At 42.5% G+C, this 21,686-nt stretch overlaps 1 pseudogene; it reads left to right on the top strand.

The window, feature by feature from the left end:
• Positions 1-19,764: 19,764 nt before the first annotated feature.
• LOC121442357 overlaps positions 19,765-21,686 on the top strand; it is a 64,922-nt pseudogene continuing 63,000 nt past the window's right edge.

The raw sequence follows: 21,686 nt of genomic DNA on the forward strand, positions 1-21,686 counted from the left end.
CCTCAGGGAGGGCTGCTCGGCAGGCATACCCATAGAAGAAGGGCATCTGTGCCACCTTCAGCGTTTTGTGTCCACAGCTCACGTGAGTACTACACACTACACCTGCTGTATGCTGGTCATGGAGCTGGACACTGTGCACCCAAGACGTAGTAAGACACAGCTCCCAGGGGCTAACAGCCCTCTGTCCTCACAGTCACAGGTCTGCCACACAGCTCAGTGTCTAGCAGCTCAGAAGGTGGCATGGGACACTCTATTGCCCCCAAAACAAACAGGGTTATAGAGGAAGTGCGTGCGGATCAGACCCAGGCCTCCTGACTCGAAACCTCACCCTAGCCGCCAAATTTAGTCTCAGGAAAGTAGCCAGGGGTGAGTAGCCTTGTTCCTCTGGGCCAGAGCGGGGGAGCAGAAGTCAAGCAAATCCATTTTGTTCTGAGCACAGGGCCCAGCCCTGCAATCCTCCAGCCAGCACTGCTGACATCCAGGTTACAATAGGGGAATTAGATAGTAAGGAGGCCACAGCCAGCACTCCTGACAGGGCTAGGGTCACACAGGAAGCCAAGAGACAAAGTGGCCTCTGGGACCAGGTCTATAATCCCAGCTACTCGGGAGGCTGAGCAAGTCGGATCCTGTTTTCAAGGGTCCTTGAGCTACAGAGCAATGCCAAGCCAGTCTGGTGTGCTTGGTGGAACTCTCTCAAATAAAGGGTTAAAAAGAGGAGCTAGGGTGTACAAGGTCATGCCTAGAAGGTTTAAGACACAGGGTTCAATCCCCAATACCGCCCTTCCCCTGTGGCCTCTGGCCTCTCTAGCTAGCAGATTTCAGGGTGTGATCAAAATGCCTGCCCTAGCCTTGGAGGTAGGAAGGCCCAGGGCACCTATGGACTAGGTAGGAAGGCCTATGGCACCTATGCCCCTGTTGCCTGGGCATTGGCCACTGGCAGGACAGGTTACAGACCTTGCTGGGAATTTATGCGAACAGCCCCAGAGGCACTGCTCCTGAGCTTGGATCCAGCCTGAACTGGAAGGAGCCTCCTGGGCCCTCATTTCTCCCACCTTGGCCATCAGGAACTGTGAGTGATTTCCCAGGGGTTCCGGGATCCTGGGGGAGAAAGGGACTGGCAGCTTTCTCTGTAGCCTCACTCCCCGATTCCCCACCTGATCCCTCCCTTCCTGTACACTCCCTGAGACACTTGTCTCAGGGACAGTCCCAGCCAACCATGTGTCTGAAAAGCTTGAGGTTAGTAAAAGCAGGGAGTGGAGGCCAAATTAAGAACACCCAGTGAGATGTCCCTGTCCCATTCAGTCCTGTCCAATCTGCTCACTCCCTCCACCCCTGTCTCCCAACAGCACCCAGGAGCCCTAGCTTGGGAAGCTGCCCCCGGGTGGCTCAGCTGGTCTCTTTATACCTGACCTGGTCTTTTCCTCCCTGCTGATCCATAGGTCCCAGGACCTAGCCCCACCATCTGGCTTAGGGAAGAGCAGAGAGACCAGGGCTTCCCCTCTCTCCACCCCCTCCCAGCCTTACTTACCTTACCTACCTGGCTACTCAGAATGCTCCTACTCACTGTCTTCGCCCCTGCAAGATGGGTGGCTGGCTATCTCATGTCCTCTAGATGGTAGGGTGCTGAATTCCTCCTCACTCTTGTTTCCTGGTTCTCTTGGTCCCTGGTTCCCTTTAGCCCCTAGCCTTCCAGTTGGATCCCAAGACCAGCACACTCCTGCCGCTCCCATCTGAACCCTGGACTTTTTCTGCCTTCCCTCTGTTAAGGAGTAGGAGGGGACAGTCCTCAATGCTGAATGTCAGTTGGATGGGTGATCAGTGCCAGGTCTTGAGGTACAGGAAGGTCCATGATCATAGTAACTGGTAGTCAGGAATGTGTTCTGGGCTCCATGCCAGAAAAGGGTCTGGGCTGGTGAGGAAAGGGACAGTGGCTATTGGCTGATGTCTGGGGGAGCTGGAACAGAGCCTGTGGCTCTGGGGCATAAGAATGCCTGGTTAAACTGAGGAAGCTCTGTTTCTAAGTTGAGGAAGGACTTTAGTGTTGAGGGGATTCCCAGATTGCTGCCTTTCCACTCAGCTCATCTGCCGGCTCTTGGGGGTCCTTATCCTCCATCTTTGGTCCTGTCTGGAGGTCTCCTGTGAGACTTTCAAGAAAGCATAGGTGCCAACTGAACTGCTTCCGGACCCCAGCCTCCCTTTTCCTTGTCCCTCAGCAGGAACATTCCCCAGCCTGTTTGAATGTACGAATTAATATACCCTCCCCTGTAAAATGATTTGACCTTCTTTTAAATGTTCAGGTAACGGGGAAATTGCACTTTATTTCTGCCAACTTCGGGGTCCTCTTCCAGCATCTGCTTCCCCGGGCTTCCCTGTCCGGAGTTTGGCACAAGGCAGTCCAGTCGGCTGATGGGGGAAGGCAGCTCCTGTGGCTCTCACTCTTTCAGTCAGAAATGGCACAACAGACCCACAATGAAAGGAAAGCCCCGGCTACAGGTAGCTTATTGTCCAGGAGGCAAGATAGGCCAACAAAAGCACAGTACCATTAGGAGATGTGTGGCTAACATGTCCCCAAGGTGCCACAGAAGGCACTTTGGAAGTTTCTTCTCTCCAGTGATGGGATTGGCAGGAAACATCTCAGAATGCTTCCTGAAGGCAGAAAGTGATGTCACAGATAGTCCCAATGAATTCTGTAATTTCTTCCAATGAAACCTTCCCCATCATTGTCAGTAATAAATTCCATTTATTTTACTAGTTCCCTAGTTAATTTTGGCTATTTGACATCTTGTTAGGAGAGTATTCATCTTGTTAGGAGAGGTGTAAAATTTCCACCTCTGAAATTCCGTATGAACTGGGGGAGATGGCACACATCTGCTGAGCCAGCGTTTGGGAAGCCAAAGCAGGAGAATCATGAGGTCAAAGCTGGCCAGGACAATGTACCAAGAACTCATCTCGAAAACGAAAAGAAACCTAGGCCAACTGCCTGCCTTGTAGCAGGAGCATTCATTCTGCTCATGTTTCGTTTAACAGCCGATTCCCTCTGCGGGATTTTGTTGTTCTGGATTTTATTGCCGTGTTTTGCACTCCTTGGTTAGCCTTGTGTCTCCCCCCTCTGGGGGTGGGGGTGGAGTTGGCTTCCCTTTTCTTCTGTCATATTTTCCATTTCATCAATGGCTTCTTCCTCCATCCTTGCATCCCTAACCAAATGAGAGTTCTCCATCCAGTCTCGACGCTTATTGAACCTGCTGGGCAGCAGACTCGTCCCCGTCAGCGTAGGACTCTCTTTATTGTATGGCTTTCGCTTCCTTGGTTTTCTTTTACTTGAGAGTTTGCTCTCCTGAGTGGGTCCACTGCTTTATCTTTTCCCCTATCCTTTTGTACTTGTGCTGTGACATTGGAGAGAATTCCTTCTGCTTGAACTTGAGCCCACAAATCTGAACCTGATGGTGATATCTTTTTGGTGAGTACAATGATATATTTTAAAGTCCTTTTTAAAGCTCCTTACTTGGTCAAACTCTCCTTAAGAGTTCTCATTTGTTCTTTAGGTTGTAATTGCATTGATCAGCCCTTCCTTTTGCTAATAGTCTTGAATGTTTTAGTGGAAATATGTATGCAGAGGTTTTTTTTAAAAAATATTTTTCCCCCAAAACACGGTTTCTCTGTATTACCCAGCTGTCCTGGAACCTACAATGTAGATCAGGCTGGCCTCAAACCTGAGACCTCCCCCTGCCTCTGCTCTGTAGCGCTAGGACTGAAGGTGTGTGCCACCGCTGCCAACTTTAAAATAGTATTTATTTTATTTTATGTGCACATTTGTCTGTGTAAGGGCATTGGATCTCCCGGAACTGGAGTTACAGACAATGATGAGTCACCTGTGGGTGCTGGGTTGAACCCAGGTCCTCGGAAAGCAGCCAGCGCTCCTAACAGCTGAGCCATCTCTCAGACCCTATAATTTTATTTTTTAATTGACATAGCAGTCATACACATTTGTAGCACACACAGTGAGATTTCCATAAGTGTATAAAAAGTATGATTAGTGTAATCATATTGATCATCACAGACTTCATTATTTCTGTGTGATGGGAATGTTCAAGCCCCTCTATTTGCTATTTTTAACTGTAGAACTACCTGGTGTCAAGCACGGGTGCTCCTCAGGACTCTGGAGTGCAGAAAGCTACTCCTCCATCTAACTGAGCCCTTAGACGCCCTGGCCGTTCCTTCCCTGTCACCCCTCACACACACCCTTCCCAAGCTCTGGTAACCACTATTCTGTGTTCTATTTCTTCAAAGCCAACTTTCCAGTCCCCACCGTGAAGTGGGAACACACAAGTTATTGTTCATGCCTGGTTTATTTCACTTAACACAGTGTCCTCTAGTTACATCCATGCCCTTACAGAGAACTTCACTCTACTGTGGCTGCACAGAATTCCACTGTGTTTGGTATTCCACTGTGTTGTGTCTTCTTTACTCATCCCTTGATGGACAGCTGGGTGGATTCTGTATGTTGGCTCTTGGGAGCAGAACCACAACGATCGTGGTAGTGCAGATGTCTTCTTAACATGCTGACTTCGGTTTCTTTGACTGTCTGCCCATGGTGAGGTGGCTGCGGCATATGCCTTTCTATTTCTAGCTTTTGAGGGAACACTCACGTTGATATGCATACTATTTACATCCCACCCATGCTGCAGGGGAATTCTGCTTTCCCCGTACATCACTAGCATTTGCTACTTTTTCCCCCCTAGATTTTAAAATGTATGTGTATGCATGTTTGCCTGTGTGTTTATTGCACCATATGCAGCAGAGGCCAGCAGAGGCCAGCAGAGGGGGTCAGACCCCCGAAACTGGAGTTACAGGCAGGTGTGAGCGGCTCAGTGTGGGTGCTGGGAACAGAACCTGGATCCTCAGCGAGAACAACACAACTCATCCCTGCTGAGCCATCTCTCCAGCCTACACCTGTTACCTTTAGTTTTATAAATTTTCTTTTCAACTTTAATTTTTTTTTCAGTGCTGGAGAAAATCCTGTCTTACATATTTTTTTTTTAAACTAGACACAGTATCACGTGCTTATGTCTGCTACACTCTGGAAAAAGAGGCATGAGGATCATTTGTACCCAGGAATTTGAGACTACTCCGAACAACCTAGTAAGACTTGGGCAAGAGTGGTGCACACCTTTAATCCCAGCAGTCCGGAGGCAGAGGCAGGTGGATATCTGTGAGTTTGAGGCTAGCCAGGTTTACATAGCCAAAGCTACATAGTAAGACCCTGTTCCCCCGCCCCTCAAAAAAGACCCTGTCTCGACTTCTCAATTTAAAAAGAAAAAAGATGTCTTTAATCACATTTATGTAAGTCCAGCAAGTTGGTCCTCACAGTTTTGATACTTTGGGAGAGCAAAGCAGGAAGATTGGAAATTGGAGTCAAAAAAATTGGATAAAATGGTCAGTTTATCAAGACTCTGTCTCAAAATAAAAAATTTAAAAAATAATCTAGAATGTAGCTGAGCAGGAGGGCCCTTGCTTAGCCTCCAAGAATCCTTGGGTTCAATCCCAGGTGCCACAAAAAAGTAAAACATTTTCAATACAAAAATTATCAAATGTATTTTCATTTATTTTGTGGCTGTTAAACCTCAGTGCTTTATCATAGACTTAGTTAAACTGTTACAAAGGTCCTGAGACACACAGTCATGTGTCACTCACCCATGAGGACACATCCTGAGGAATGCATTGTTAGGTGATTTCATTGTCTTGTGCGTTTCATGGGGTGTATTTGACCAAACCTAGATGGCAAACAGGTTGGTCACCCGGCATGACTTTCTGTTGTGATCAAGAGACATAGTAACCAAACATATGAGGCTGCTGGCCATTTCACAGGGAAGTGTCTGACCTAAGTGTGGGGGGTGGGGGGGCACTGCACTAATGATTGCTGAGGCTTAGGTCGCAGGTGCATGCATTTGTCAGGCCCTGTGGTCTGTATGCCCTACCTAGTTGCTTGTGCTATAGGTTTGTGTATACAGCTGCCAAGGTCACAGATGTGTCTACCCTACCAGCACCAAGAGCTGTGACTAATGCCTGGTGCTGTCACTTATGGTGCCAATGTGACTCAGGGAATAAAAATGCTTCAGCTAAAAGAAAGAAAGAAAGAAAGAAAGAAAGAAAGAAAGAAAAGAAGGAGGGAAGGAGGGAAGGAGGGAAGGAGGGAAGGAAGGAAGGATGGAGGAAGGTCATTGGTTAAAAAATAAAGAAACTGCCTTGGCCCATTTTATTGGTTAGAACATAGGTGGGTGGAGTAAACAGAACAGAATGCTGGGAGGAAGAGGAAGTGAGCTCAGAGACGCCATGCTCCCCTCTCCCGGACAGAGGCGATAGCTCTCTCTGAGGCAGATGCATGAAGCTCAGACCCAGGATGGACGTAGGCTAGAATCTTTCCCGGTAAGACTGATGCTACACAGATTATTAGAGATGGGTTGATCAGGATATGAGAATTAGCCTGAAAGGGCTAGAGTTAATGGGCCAAGCAGTGTTTAAAAGAATACAGTGTCCGTGTGATTATTTTGAGGCATAAGCTAGCAGGCGGCTGGGGTGCTGCAACTGTAGCAGTGGCCTCCAAAAATTATCTTACCATTAGAGTCTCAGCCTTAGCTCCTCCTGCACCTGGAGGAATGGCCATCTGAGCCTTGGGCTCAAAGGCACCTGGAGGAACGATAATCAAGACTCTACTCTGCCTACACATGAAAGAGCTATCAAGGTAATCACAGCCCCCAACTACACCAACTGGAGAAAAGGGAGCCCCCTGTTCCGATTGGAGGAAGAGGTGGGTAGACAACAGGGTAAGAATACCCTCAACAACATGAAGAGCAAGACAGCACCACCAGAAACTAGTGGTTCTACAACAGCAAGACCTGAACATCCCAATGCAGATGAAGCAGAAGAAAACAACCTTACAAATAACTTTATGAAGATGATTGAAGCCCTTAAAGAAGAAATGAAAAATTTCCTTAAAGAAAAGGAGAAAAAGACAACTAAAAATTGGAAGAAATAACGAATCCCTTAAAGAAAAAGCAATCAAACAGGTGAAAGAAATGGTTCAAGAATTAAAAGCTAGCCAGGCTGTAGTGGCGCACGCCTTTAATCCCAGCACACGGGAGGCAGAGGCAGGCAGATCTCTGTGAGTTTGAGACCAGCCTGGTCTACAAGAGCTAGTTCTAGGACAGGTTCCAAAACCACAGAGAAAAAAAAGACTTAAAAGCTGAAATAGAGGCAATGTAAAAAAAAAAAAAACACAAACCAAGGGAAAACTATAAATGGAAAATCTGGGTAAACGATCAGGAACTACAGATGCAAGCATAAACAACAATACAAGAGATGGAAGAGAGAATCTCAGGTGTTGAAGATGTGATAGAGGAAATGGCTTCACCAGTAAAGGAAATGTTAAAGGCAAGAAATTCTTAAGACAAAATATTCAGGAAATCTGGGACACCATGAAAAGACCAAACCTAAGAATAATAGGAACTGAAGAAGAAGTCCAGCTCATAGGCACAGAAAATATATTTAACCAAGGCATAGAAGAAAACTTTTCCAACCTAAAGAAGGACATACCTAAAAATAAAAGAAGCTTATAGAGCAACATACAGACCAGATCAAAAGGAAAGTCTCCTCACCACATAATAATCAAAACACCAGAGTTTTCAGGTGTGCTGCTAAGTCACTAGTGTGAGCTTTCTCCACTTTCCTTATGTGGGCACTTAGTGCTATGAACTTTCCTCTTAGCACTGATTTAACCGTGTCCCATAGGCTTGGGTACATTGTGCCTTCATTTTGGTTAAATTCTAGGAAGTCTTTAATTTCTTTATTTCTTCCTTGACAGGGGGGTGGTTCAATAGAACATTGTTTAATTTCTATGTGTCTGTGGGCCCCCAAATACAAGGGCACCCTCATTTGTAAAAGAAACATTACTAAAGGTTAAATCACACATCAAGCCCCCCACACAGTAATAATGGGAGACTTCAATACTCCACTCTTACCACTGGGCAGGTCTGCCATACAGAAACTTAACAGAGAAAAAAGGATCTAACAGATGTTATGACTCAAATGGGCTCAACAGCCATCTATAGAACATTCCACCCAAGGGCAAAAGAATATATACCCTCTTCTAAGCACCTCATAGTTATTGCTCCAAAATTGGCCACATACTCAGCAATAAAGCAAATCTCAATAGTTAACAAAAAAAAAACTGGAATAATCCTCTGTGTCTTATTGGATCTCCATGACTTAAAGTTAGAATTCAACAACAACACTAATTGCAGAAAGCCCACAGACTCATGGAAACGGAACTATGCTCAACTGAATCACCACTATGTCAAGAAAGAAATAAAGAAAGAAATTAAAGATTTCCTAAAATTCAGTGAACATGACTGCACAACATACCCAAACTTATGGAACACATTGAAAGCAGTGCTAAGAGGAAAGTTCATAGCAGTAAAGCCTACATAAAGAAGCCGGAAAATTCCACACTAGCGAATTAACAGAGCACCAGAAATCCCTAGAACAAAAAGAAGCAAACTCACTCAGAAGGACTAGAGGACAGGAAATAAACCAAGAGCCCAAATCAACAAAATAGAAACAAAGAAAACAATACAAGGAATCAAGGAGACAGAGTTGGTTCTTTGAGAAAATCAACAAAATAGACAAACCTTTATCCAAACTAACCAAAAGGCAGAGAGAGAATGTCCAAATTAACAAAGTCAGAAATGAAAAGATGGATATAAATCAGACTCGGAGGCCGGGCGGTGGTGGCGCACGCCTTTAATCCCAGCACTCAGGAGGCAGATGCTGGCGGATCTCTGTAAGTTCGAGACCAGCCTGGTCTACAGAGCTAGTTCCAGGACAGGCTCCAAAGGCACAGAGAAACCCTGTCTCAAAAACCAAAAAAAAAAAAAAAAAAAAAAAAAAAAAAAAAAAAAAAAAAACTCAATGAAAAGATTAAAGTTTCTTAAAAAAAAAAAAACAGACTTGGAGGAAAGCCAGTGAATCGTTAGGTCTATTTCAAAAACCTGCACTCCACAAAACTGGAAAACTTTAAAAAAATGTTCAGTTTTCTAGATAAGTATCACATACCAAAATTAAATCAAGATCAGATAAGCAAATTAAATAGACCTATAACTGCGAAGGAAGAAACGGCCATCAAAAGTCTCCCAACCAAAAAAGTCAGCAAAGAATACTACCAGATTTTCAATAAACTAATACCAATACTCCTCAAATTGTTCCACACAACAGAAACAGAAGGAACATTGTCAAACTCTTTTATGAGACTACAGTTACCCTGATACCCAAACAATACAAAGACACAACTAAGAGAATTACAGACCAGTCCCCCTCATGAACATTGATGTAAAAAACTCAATAAAGTACTGGCAAACCGAATCCAAGAACATATAAAAAAATCATTAACTACGACCTTTAGGCTTCATCCTAGAGATGCAGGGATGGTTCAACATACAGAAATCGGTAATGTAATGTACCTCATAAACAAACTGAAATAAGAAAACCACATGATCATCTCATTAGATACTGAAAAATAAACTTTAATAAAATCCAACATTCCTTCATGATGAAGGCCTTGGAAAGAACAGGGATACAGGGAACATACCTAAACATAATAAAGGCAATATACAGCAAGTCAATAGCCAACATCAAACTAAATGGAGAGAAACTCAAAGCGATCCTACTGAAATCAGGAATAAGGCAAGGCTGTCCATTCTCTCCATAGCTATTCAATATAGTATTCAAAGTTCTAGCTAGAGCAGTAAGACAACAAAAGGAGATCGAGGGGATACAAATTGGAAAAGAAGAAGTCAAATTTTCACTATTTGCTGATCATATGATAGTATACATAAGTGGCCCCAAAATTGTACCTAGGAACTCCTACAATGAATAAACACCTTTAGTAATGTAGGTTAACTCAAAAAAAAATCAGTAGATCTTCTATATACAGATGATAAACGGGCTCAAAAAGAAATCAGAGAAACATTATCCTTAACAATCGCCATAAATAACATAAAATACCTTGGGGTAACTCTAGCCATACAAGTGAAAAACCTATGTAACAAGAACTTTAAATCTTTGAAGACAGAAATCAAAGAAGACATCAGAAAATGGAAAGATCTCCCATGCTCTTGCATAGGTAGAATTAACATAGTAAAAATGGCAATCTTACCAAAATTATTCAATGCAATACTCATCAAAATCCCAGAAAAATTTTTCTCAGACTTTGAAAGAACAACATCCAACTTTATATGGAAAAACAAAAAAAAAAAAAAAACCAGAATAGGCAAAACAATCCTGTACAATAAAGGAATTTCTGGAGGCATCACCATCCCTGACTTCACACTCTACTATAGCGATACAGTACTGAAAACAGACTGGTATTGGTATAAAAACAGACAGGTTGACCAATGAAATCGAATTGAAGACCCGGATATCAATCCACACTCCTATCAACACCTAATTTTTGACAAAGAAGCTAAAATTATAAAATGGAAAAAAAAGAAAGCATCTTCAACAAATGGTGCTGGCATAACTGGATATTGACATGTAAAGAATGCAAATTGATCTATATCTATCACCATGCAGAAACTCAAGTCCAAATGGATCAACATAAATCCATCCACACTGAACTTCATAGAAGAGAAAGTTGGAAGTAGCCTTGAACACATTAGCACAGCACATCACTTCCTAAATAGAACACCAGTAGCACAAACACTGATAGAAAAAATTAATATATGGGACCTACTGAAACTGAGAAGTTTTTGTAAATCAAATGACATGGTCAATAAGACAAAATGGCTTATTTTGTCTACAGAATGGAAAAAGATCTTCACCAACCCCACACTGAACAGATCTCCAAAATATACAATAAACTCAAGAAACCAGACATCAAAAGAACAAATAATCCAATAAAAAATGGGGTACAGACCTAAAACAGAGAACTCTCAACGGGGAATCTAAAGTGGCTGAAAGACACTTAGGAAATGCTCAATATCCTTTGCCCTCAGAGAAATGCAAATCAAAACAACTCTGAGATTCCATCTTACACCTGCCAGAATGGCCAAGATAAAAAACACTGATGACAGATTACAGTGGAGAGGATGCGGAGTAAGGGTAACACTCCTTCATTGCTGGTGGGAGTGCAAACTTGAATAGCTGCTTTGAAAATCAGTATGGCGATTTCTCAGAAATTTGGAGTCAATCTACATCAAGATCCAGCAATACCATTCTTGGACATATACCCAAAGATGCTCAATCATACCACAAGGACATTTGCTCAACTATGTTTGTAGCAGCATTATTCATGATAGCCAGAACCTTGAAACAACTTAGGTGTCCCTCAACTGAAGAATGGATAAACAAATGTGGTACATTTGCACAATGGAGTATTACACAGTGGTAAAATACAATGATAACTTGAAATTTACAGGCAAATGGATGGAACTATAAAAAAAAACATACTGAGTGAGGTAACCTAGACCCAAAAATATAATATGTTCCCACTCATAAGTGGCTTTTAGACATAAAGCAAAGAATAACCAGCCTACAGTCCATAACCCTAGAGAACCTAGACAACAAAGAAGACATACATGGACCCCCTAGGAAGGAGAAAAAGACAAGATCTCCTGAGTTAATTGGGAGTGTGGGAGCAGGAGCAAAGGTGGAAGGGGAGAGGATAGGAAGGAAGGGGAGTGGGGGAAATGTATAGTTCAATTAAAAACAATAAATAATAAAAAGAATATTATGACCAGTCTCAGCATTTTGTTTTTTTAAAATATCTGTTAACATCAATATTTTGTGGAAGTCATACATGCAGGAGAGTGGACTATAATACACTTCCTTTTATAAAATTAAAAACACATTGTTAGGGCTGGAGAGATGGCTCAGTGGTTAAGAGTACTGGGTGCTCTTCTAGAGGATGTAAGCTCAATTCCTAGCACCCACATGGCAGCTCACAACTGCCTGTATTAACGCTAGTTCCAGGTGATCCAACACCATCTTTTAGCCTCCATGGGCAGCAGGTATATGCAGTGCATGGTCATACATGCAGGCAAAGCACCTACAGACATTAAATTAAAATTACTGTCCTTTTGTTATTTTGTTGAAGACAGGAGAAAATGTTGTCATAGACCAGCATGGACTGAAGGGTATCATTTAGAACTTACATGTTTTCCAGAGCCCATTCATCCTAGAATTGTTGCGCCTTAGGCCTCACCTTCTCCCGGAGCATTTCTCTAACAAGTAGTCCAAAACACCAACATCTCCAGTATTTATTTGGGTTCATTCTGATCCCTTTCCAAATTTACTTCTCACTTAACTCGCAGCTTCTTACACTCTCCAAATTACACACACACACACACACACACACAACCAGAAACTCCAGGACAAGCGGGGACATGTCTCAAGAGTTCACGCTAGACCTAGAGGTTGAGTTCTGCTTAGTTTTGCGTATTTAAGACTCCTTAAAGTTAGCTCGAAGGATTCCATCTTTAGAAGTCATTTCCCACCAGTTCCACAGTGCTAACTACCTACTTTTTGTCTTTTCCGGAAGTGAAGATGAAGCCAGCTGAATCTTCTACGTCTGCCCTTAAAAATACGCTTGGGTAGGAGCCCTAGCCCGGAGGGAGTGGTGCGGTAGGAACTCAGACTGACACCAGTTGAGGTCATCTGCCAAGAAGGGTAAGGACGGTGCTGGCCAGCCGCGGGCCACGCCCCTTGCACGTGTGCACGTGCAGGCGTTGCTTGCGCAGGCGCAATGAGGGTCCTGTGTAGGGGTTGCACCTAGAGCGCGAAAGCGTCCAGTGGAGACTTGAGCTCTGGGCCCTCTGGCCGAGGCTCTGCCTGTGAGGGGCTGCGCTGAGAGGGAGGATGGACGAGGCCACCTCCCGCGCCCGGGGGAGTGCGGGTCCCTCCAGCTCGGAGCTTTGGAGCTTCGGAGCTTTGGCTGCAGGTACTAGCGTTGGGCACAGGTCTACAGAGGGTGGTGAGCCAGTGTGGCCCTTAGCCGCCCGCTCTCCTCACGCCCTTGTGGCCTTGGAGGGAGCCTCGGTCTGGCGCAGGGAGAAGTGCTCCCCTTGGAGAAGGGAGGGGACTCATGGGAACTGAGGCAGGAGATTGGCGCTCAGGCCCTGAGCCTCCCACAGCATTCTCCCAGCTTGGCCTTCTGTGTACAACCCGGGTCTTCCCCAAGGCTGCTGGGGACCCTGGTTTCCACACCATCGTCAAGTTTTACTGGGCGAGGGACGCACAGAGAGCACCAAAGGCATGACCGGAAGCCTCCTCTTCAGGCGTGGCTTGTGAAGGTTGGTACAGATGCGGGAGCTGGGGTGTAGTTTGAGGACAACCGTGAGTTAGATGACTTTTTTTTTTAACTTAATTTATTTTTTTTTTTAATTTCTTATGTTTGTAGCAGTGACTGGTGTGAAGAGGTCAAACCCAGGTGTGCTCATGTAGTCTATTCCTCATTATTTTCTTTTGCTTTTAAATTTAAGAAATCACAGGAGATGGATTAGCTTTTGCTGCTTTTACTATGGGTGAGTTTGACAGACAGGCAGTTGTAACCCTTGGCATCCCAGAAAATAGGCTCTTTTCATGCGCTGTAGAAAGCCCCTTCCACAAATGTGGTACATTTACACAAAGGAGTACTACACAGTAGAAAAAAATATCAACATATTGAATTTTGCAGGAAAATGGATGGAGCTAGAAAACATTATTTTGAGTGAGGTAACCCAGACACAGAAAAACAGTTATCACATGTACTCACTTATAGGTGGTTTTTAAACATAAAGCAAAGAAAATCAGCCTACAAACCACAATCCCAGAAACTTAGACAACAATGAGGACACTAAGAGAGACTTACATAGATCTAATCTACATGAGAAGTAGAAAGTAGAAAAAGACAAGATCTCCTGAGTAAAATGGGAGCATGGGGACCTTGGGGAAAGGTTAAAGAGGGGAGGGGAGAACCAGGGAGGGGAGCAGAGAAAAATGTAGAGCTCAATAAAAATCAATTTAAAAAAAGAAAATATGTCTTAAAAAAAGAAAGAAAGAAAGGAAAGAGACCCCCTTTCACATCAGCATGCCAACCGATTTAATTTCCCAGAGCCTGCCTGAGGCCCACATCTCACTATGTCTGTCAGTTCATACACCTGTCCTTTCTGAGGACCATTTCGATGAGTGACTGGCCACTTGCTCTGTCCTTGCTGCCTATTTTTGTCCATGGAGCTTTCCTCATCAACTTTTATTGAATCTGAGAACTTTACCCAGTAGTGATCTCATATCTGCTTCTGTACATTGTTCAACACCTTTTTCATCTGCAGCCATCCACTCCTAATCACTGAAGAGATCATTCGTCAGGAATTGTTTAATTATTTCCTTGTGGTCCTGTTTCTAACCTGTTGCCAGCCAGGTCCAGGCATTTATATAGTATAGAAGTCACTGGAGAAATTACAAAGCAGTATTGGGTTTTCCCTGCCTTTTGAAAACTGGGATGACTTCATGTATCTTAGGTTTTAAGACTTTTACAAGTTAAGCCCATCATTGAATAATTGAAGTCATACTTATGGCAGAGCCTTGGGTTACTATTACTTGGCTTCCCGCCTTAAACTGCCTTGTTACCAGTTTAAGTACTCTTTTAGCTTTGGTGAATACAAGTAGTTCCTGCCTTGTTCCCCCTGATAACACACCTTTTATAAATGTAGAAAAATGCATAAGGTTTTGTTTTTTTTTAATATTTATTTATTTATTTATTTATTATGTGTACAGCATTCCTTTCATGTGTGCCCACAAGCCAGAAGGGGGCACAAAGTCTCATTATAGATGGCTGTGAGCCACCATGTGGTTGCTGGGAATAGAACTCAGGACCTCTGGAAGAGCAGTCAGTGCTCTTAACCACTGAGCCATCTCTCCAGCCCCAAGTGCATAAGGTTTTAAACTAAAATCTAGGAAGGGTGTAAAGCACCTTAAGAGAATTTTTTATTTCATTTTCTCCTCATGAAGGAAGGTGATGGTCGGCAACAACTCTGGTAAGCTTATCTGAAAAGCCCAGTGGGACGCACCACATATCCAGTCTCCCTCACAGTCCTGGGCATCGCAGCTTCCCAACAGGCATTTTTAGACTTTCAGCTAAAGAGAGCAATTTCATTTTCAATCATCTATTCACTCATTCCACTGACATACTATCAATCCTCTATTAAATGGTGTGGACTGTGCTTGATTCTGGGATAAAAAAAGTCCCTAAATATTGGCCTATCAGGTGCTTATTAAGCTTAAGGCCTTGTGACAGAGAACTAAGATGCATAAATAAACCTGCAAGTTACTAATAATGCCTTGACTTATTTTGAATTGTTCAAATTTTAGAAATATTTATGTGATAGTTTAGATGTAATTGGCCCCCATAATCTTATAAGGAATGGCACTATTCGGAGGTGTGACTTTGTTGGAGTGGATTTGGCCTTGTTGGAGGAGTGTGTCATTGTTGGGGCAGACTTTGAGATTTCCTATACTCAGGGTACCACCCAGTGTCTCAGTCGACTTCCCATTGCCTGCAAGCCAAGTTATAGTCACCATCACATCTATCTGCACGCCACCATGCTCCCCATCATGATGATAATGGACTGAACCTCTGAAAGTATAAGAGAGCCACCCTAGCCACCCTAATTAAATGTTTTCTTTTATAAAAATTGGCGCGGTCATGGTGTCTGTTCACAACAACAGAAACTTAATTAAGACAATACAACACTTTTCAAAATTGAAGTAGACATCTTGGAAGAACTAGTGGTGTCTACTGTACTGTAAGGCTGGGAATTGGTTTAATTGATAGAGTGCTTCTAGCATCAAGCACTGGGTTTTATCTCTAGCACCACAGTAAACAAAATCAAAGGTGGCTATAATGGTACACATCTCTAATCCCAACACTCAAGAGCTGGAGATGGTGTAGGAGGGTCTTCTGTCTATATGTTACTTTCATTAGTTAAATAAAGAGACTGCCTTGGCCTTTTGATAGGGACAAAAATTAGGTGGCAGAGTAGAGAGAATAGAATTCTGGGAGGAAGAAAGCAGAGGCAGAGAGAGCAGCCTGCCATGAAGTTGCCAGGTCAGACATGCTGAATCTTTCCCAGTAAGCCACAAGCTCCTGGTGACGTACAGATTATTAGAAATGGCTTGAATCAAGATGTGAGAGTTAGACAATAAGAAGCCAGAACTAATGGGCTAGGCAACAATTTAATTAATACAGATCTCTGTGTGGTTATTTCGGGGGTTAAGCTATCCAGGTTGCAGGTCGCCACTCCTTTTACAACATGGAGATAGGAGGATCAGAAGTTCAACATTGTTCTAGGGCTAAGAAGAGAATCCAGCTATATGAGATCTTGTCTCAAACAAAGAAAAGGAAAAATCCACAGTGACTTATAAAACATTCAGAGGTAGCTTTGGGAAGAATTTGTATTATTACAGAAGTGTATTAATGCAGATGAGCCTCTCATAGTTTTAGCTGCTTGTAAAATTCAGAGATAAGTGTATTCTTCCTTTTACTGGATTAGTAATTTGGAGAGGGATGGGTGGCAGTTTCATTTCATCTGCATTTGGATGGTATTCTGAAGTAGGAGCTACTTTCTGCAAAGACTGAACTGTTCCTTTGCTCACTCCCAATCCTGTGCTTTCTCTGAAGGACTTCCTTTATCATCACTGTCATCAACAGAGGGCAGTAGGTCCTGCATCCAACAAATGATGCAGGAAAGCACTGTGACTTCAAAAAAACAACCTTTATTTAGGGTTCTCTATAAATACAGTTAAAATGTTGTTCACATCTACTCTGTAAAATGAGCATTGCATTTCAAGTATATCCAAAATGAAATCTCTGGCAGGTTATGAAACTGTAAGTCTCTTATGACTAGGTTTGTCTTGGCACTAGACATAAGGCAGTTTAACATCAGCTCACAATGCCAAGAACTAGAAATTTACTACTTTAGTTTCTGTTGATGGTCAAACAAGGTTGTGAAGGAGAACTTTGCAGACTTTGATCAACCATACTCTGAATATTGTAATCCTAGACTTTAGATAGAAGGATTGAACTAGATTGTGTGGAGGACACGTGAGAGGCCAGCTGCTGTGGAGAGTTAGCAGGTACATATGATTGGCCCACCACCTACAATTCATCGCCTTAATCACTTTGATAGTGATTTTCTCCATTGTTTGTGTAGTATGTAATAAAAATGCCAATATCTAGTAGTCCCTTTATAAGTCTTAATTGATTTTGAAGCTATAGGATACCTTACCATTAGCTAGGATTGTTGGAGTTTATTTTTTTTATCTCTTTTCATTAAAAGTCTAGGTGTTCTGTGGATGTGGCTCAATGGTAAAGAGCTTGCCTAACATGTGTGAGGCCCTGGTTAAGGCATAAATCACAAACAATCCCACACCAGTTTGGAATTAGGATTAATAGAAAGGTTATTTATTTAAAGGGGAAAAACTTACAGCTCACTGTCCCAGACAACAACCCTCTGCGCAATCCGGAAGGGAGCCTAGTTGCCTGAAGCGGAGCTGGAAGCAAGAGAGAGAGAGAGAGAGAGAGAGAGAGAGAGAGAGAGAGAGAGAGGAGGGAAGTGGCCACTTGTTTAAAAAGAGAGAGACCACACCCCAATGGGCTGGTATCTCAGCAGCTATTGGCTGAAGGAGTGGAAGGAGCTCCCGCAACATCTCCCCCTTTTGTTTAAGTAAAAGAGTTCTAAACCTACTACGAAATTATATACAATAAGTACAAATATCCTATTCTAACTAGCTTAAGTCTTGTATAATAAATAACTTGGCCAAGTCATGAGAGAAAAGTAACTACATTTATATAGTCTTCAACCCTATTGAAGATCTGAGAAGGGAAATAATGTTACCTGAGTAATTGAGAAGTTCAATCAAACAACTTCCAAAACATGCAACAGATCACAGAGACAACTAGCTACCTGGGCAATCACCCAAGGTCATGTTTGCAGCGTTGAAGCAACCAACTTTGGCTAAGGCCCAACATAACTGACATACCATTTTCAAAGGTAAGAAACTTTTCAAAACTATCTTACCCTATCTTGGCAGGATATGACAGTCCTGTTTTATCCATTCATGGATACTCTGTATCTCTGTCAGTGGTTGAGGTATGGGCATTTATTTGCCCAAAGGCCAGTTCTGCCAAAAAGAAAGGCTCCAGGTGGAGTGTCTTTGGTGTTCAACATTCTTTCAGGAATAGATCGGTGTTGCCAGGAGCAATTGTGTCTCACTACCACGAAACTGAGTTAGATTAAAGGCCATTTTCTACAGCTCTTTGAAGAGGTTGAAGATTATCTATCTATACTGAATATAATCTCCATGTATCTAAAGAACCTGATTAGTCTAATTATAAATGACAAACTCAGATGACTCTTGATCTATATAATTCTCAATACCTATCTAACTTAAAGACTAAGACAATAAACAACTGTGCAATAAATGAGGACAATATGACTCCTGCATACCCTGCCTTTTCACCCGGTTTTCACTGAAATCCTCATGTTAAGTCTGTTACATATGTTTTATGCAGTGGCATGCCTTTGATAGGGCCCATCAAAGGCATCCACGTTGCCCAATTCCTGTTCACTCTTTCTGTGTATAATAATTGTTCATTACATCTTATTTCAGACTACAAAATCATAAGTCTCATATTTTAAACTGGTATGTACTTTTAAGTCTCTTACAAAAATGCCTTATATTTAATATTAAGCTGTTATTTACCATTGTCAGTTCTGCCACTAATCTTATATTACAAGCAGTTTTTTTCTTTCTGTCTGTCTTTTTATGAGTGTGGATGTAGCCTGTTAAGAGCCAGTGCAGTCAAGCTCAGACCTAACCTTCCAGACAGATTCTGTACTGCAGCTATACCTAATAAACAGCCCTCAAATGCTCGGAGATCTGGGGAATGTGATATTTAAGTATTTACTTATTTAAAAAAACTTTTCATAACAAAAAGAGACAGGGTGGCTCCTAGCAGCAGACTCTTATTTCCTCCAAAGAAGACAGAAGACAAATGGGCGCAAAACAACGTCCTTCTGCAGTTCACTGAGCACTGCTGAGCGCTGACCATTAGGAAAAACTGCCTTTCTTCTAAACTGAAGACCTCTAGATGTGGATGGAATCGACAGCCCAGCTGCTCAGGTCAAGGTAGGCCTGTCTTCCTACAGATTTCTTAGCCCACAGGGTCTTCTGGAGCCTGGCAGGCCTGGCGCTAACCAGCAAAGGTCAAGTGCAACCTTCATCGACCATGGAGGACCCAAAAAGAGTAGCTCTGGGTGCCAACCAAGTAAGTTCTCTGTCATTTTTTAATCGGTAACTCAAGAAAAATCTTATCCTTCTCAAAGATCTCTGAGAGTTTGATAGCTGAGAGGTTACCTCACCAAACAAATTTCAAATCAAATTTCTTAAAAAAATACTTTTCATTGTACAAAATAAGGCATAGTCATTATATGTGTTCTTGTGAGTTCCAGGGAGCCGAATTAAAGAATCCACCTTAAACAGGTCAGATACCCCCTCATTTCCCTAGTCCAAAATTTTTTTTTCCTTAATTTAACTTTTCTTTGTTCTGCCAATACCTTAACCAGGATAAGGGACACCAGACATTTCCACACCACAGACACTGGTCAGAAGCAAAGAGACCAGCTATGCCAGGAGGTTCCCAGCATACAGCCTTCTCAGGGACCGCCCCCCAAGACGATGCCCACAAATCAGCCGTAAGCAGTCTTGAGAATTCACTGTCCCAATTCCTTCAAACTGTGGTGTCTAACCTCCTGCTTTTATTGTAAGCAAGACCTGGGAATGTTTAGTTGACTACATGGAATACTTATCTTAGTTCTTAGCCTACATGAATGTTAACTTTGTAATCTTAGTTATGCCCAGAGCTCATTCTTGTTCCTGGTTTTCTAATATTTTTCATGTATTGTGTGCACTATTCAGGGATAAGAAGTATGAGAGCCATATATGTGTGGCATTTTCTCAGGAACATGAAATAATAGATGGGGGAAAGGGGAATGGTTACATTAAAACTTTCCCTTTGGTTCAAAGAGTGTCTCATTATTAAATAAAGTAAAAATAGGTATTACAGCATAGCCAAAGGCATAACTTACAAGAATTGGGATTTAGTAGACTAGTCTACCAGAAAAGATTGAATTAGAAAACAGTGAGAGATATTATGAAATACTTTGAATATCAGTTCTAGTGGTTTGAAAGTCACAGTGCAATATGGAAGAAGAACCATTATAAATTTCTAAAAAATATTGAAAAAGTATTAAGAGGGTGGAACTTTGCTATGTAATTCAGGCTAGCCTTGAGTTCATGATCGTCCTGCCTCAGCATCTCAAATGGAAAATACAGGCATGAATCTTAACACTCAGATAGAGGATCATTTTAGCATCCTCTTGTAGAGTAATCCAGACAGGAAGCTTAATTCTTGATGACCATATAAAAATATCGAGCAAAATCTAGGACTAAAGTGAGCAAGAGTTGGACCACTGTGGCTGTTACGGGAGTGGGAAGAAAACCCTAAATCCTTACAGAGTAAGAGAAGATAGGATTTAGTGAGTGATACTAGACATGGTTATGCACACGTTTAATGCCAGAACTTGAGATGCAGAGGCAGGTGGATCTCTGTGAGATTGAGGCCAGCCTCCTCTCCATAGTGAGTTCTATACGAGTCAGGGCTACATGGTGAGAGTGTGCCTCAAACAAAGTTGGGGATTGAAGTATACAAATAAAAAAATGAGACCACAGTTTCTGTTCTAGATAAAGATAAGGATGGCAATTTAACAGATAGACTCAGCAGTCAGGAATGAGAGTTCAGTTTTAGGCATTTTTCTTATTAGTGAACATAAAATCAAACAGTTTGGGATTGGCTAGGATGTCCACTATCCAGTGAGTGAATTTCTTTCTTCCCTATCACAAAAAAAAGTGTGTTTAAACTGAGCAAGAAAGTCTTCACTGAGTAGAACTAAAAGTAAATGCTTAAAGTGAGCCACAGAGTTGAAACTGAACATAAATTAGGTATTTAACAGTTTCTTTTAAGCATGTGCCACTCAAGGATATATTCCCATTTTTAAAAAATGTCATAGAGCTTGGGGGTGGTGGCACATACCTTTAATCCAAACACCCGGGAGGCTGAGGCAGGCAGATCTCTGTGAGGTCGAGACCAGCCTGGTCTCTAAGAGCTAGTTCCAGGACAGGCTCCAAAGCTACAGAGAAACCCTGTCTTGAAAAACCAAAAAAAAAAAAGTCATAGAAGCCTGGTGTGTAGTATATACCCTAATCCTAGTTCTTGGGAAACTAAAGAATGAGAATCACAAATTCAAGGCCAGGCTAGACTATACTTAATGAGATCCTGTCTCATAATGAACAGAGGGCTAGGAATATAGCTCAGTGGTAGAATACTTGACTGGCACACAAAATGCCCTGAATTCCATTACTAGCACCTCAAAAAAGAGTGAAGGGTTGGGACAGCAGGGAGGGTCCTCACTTGTTAAAGTGGTCCAATTGCAAGTGTGAGGACTAGAGTTCAGATCCTCAGAATCCATGTAAATGATAGGTTTATGTGGCAGTCTACCAATAATTACAGCCTTGAATGTCAGAAGCACACTTTTCAGAAC

The sequence above is a fragment of the Microtus oregoni genome, unplaced genomic scaffold (assembly GCF_018167655.1).
Source record: "Microtus oregoni isolate MIOR12 unplaced genomic scaffold, Mior012 000091F_ref0000469, whole genome shotgun sequence".
NCBI classification, from domain to species: domain Eukaryota; kingdom Metazoa; phylum Chordata; class Mammalia; order Rodentia; family Cricetidae; genus Microtus; species Microtus oregoni.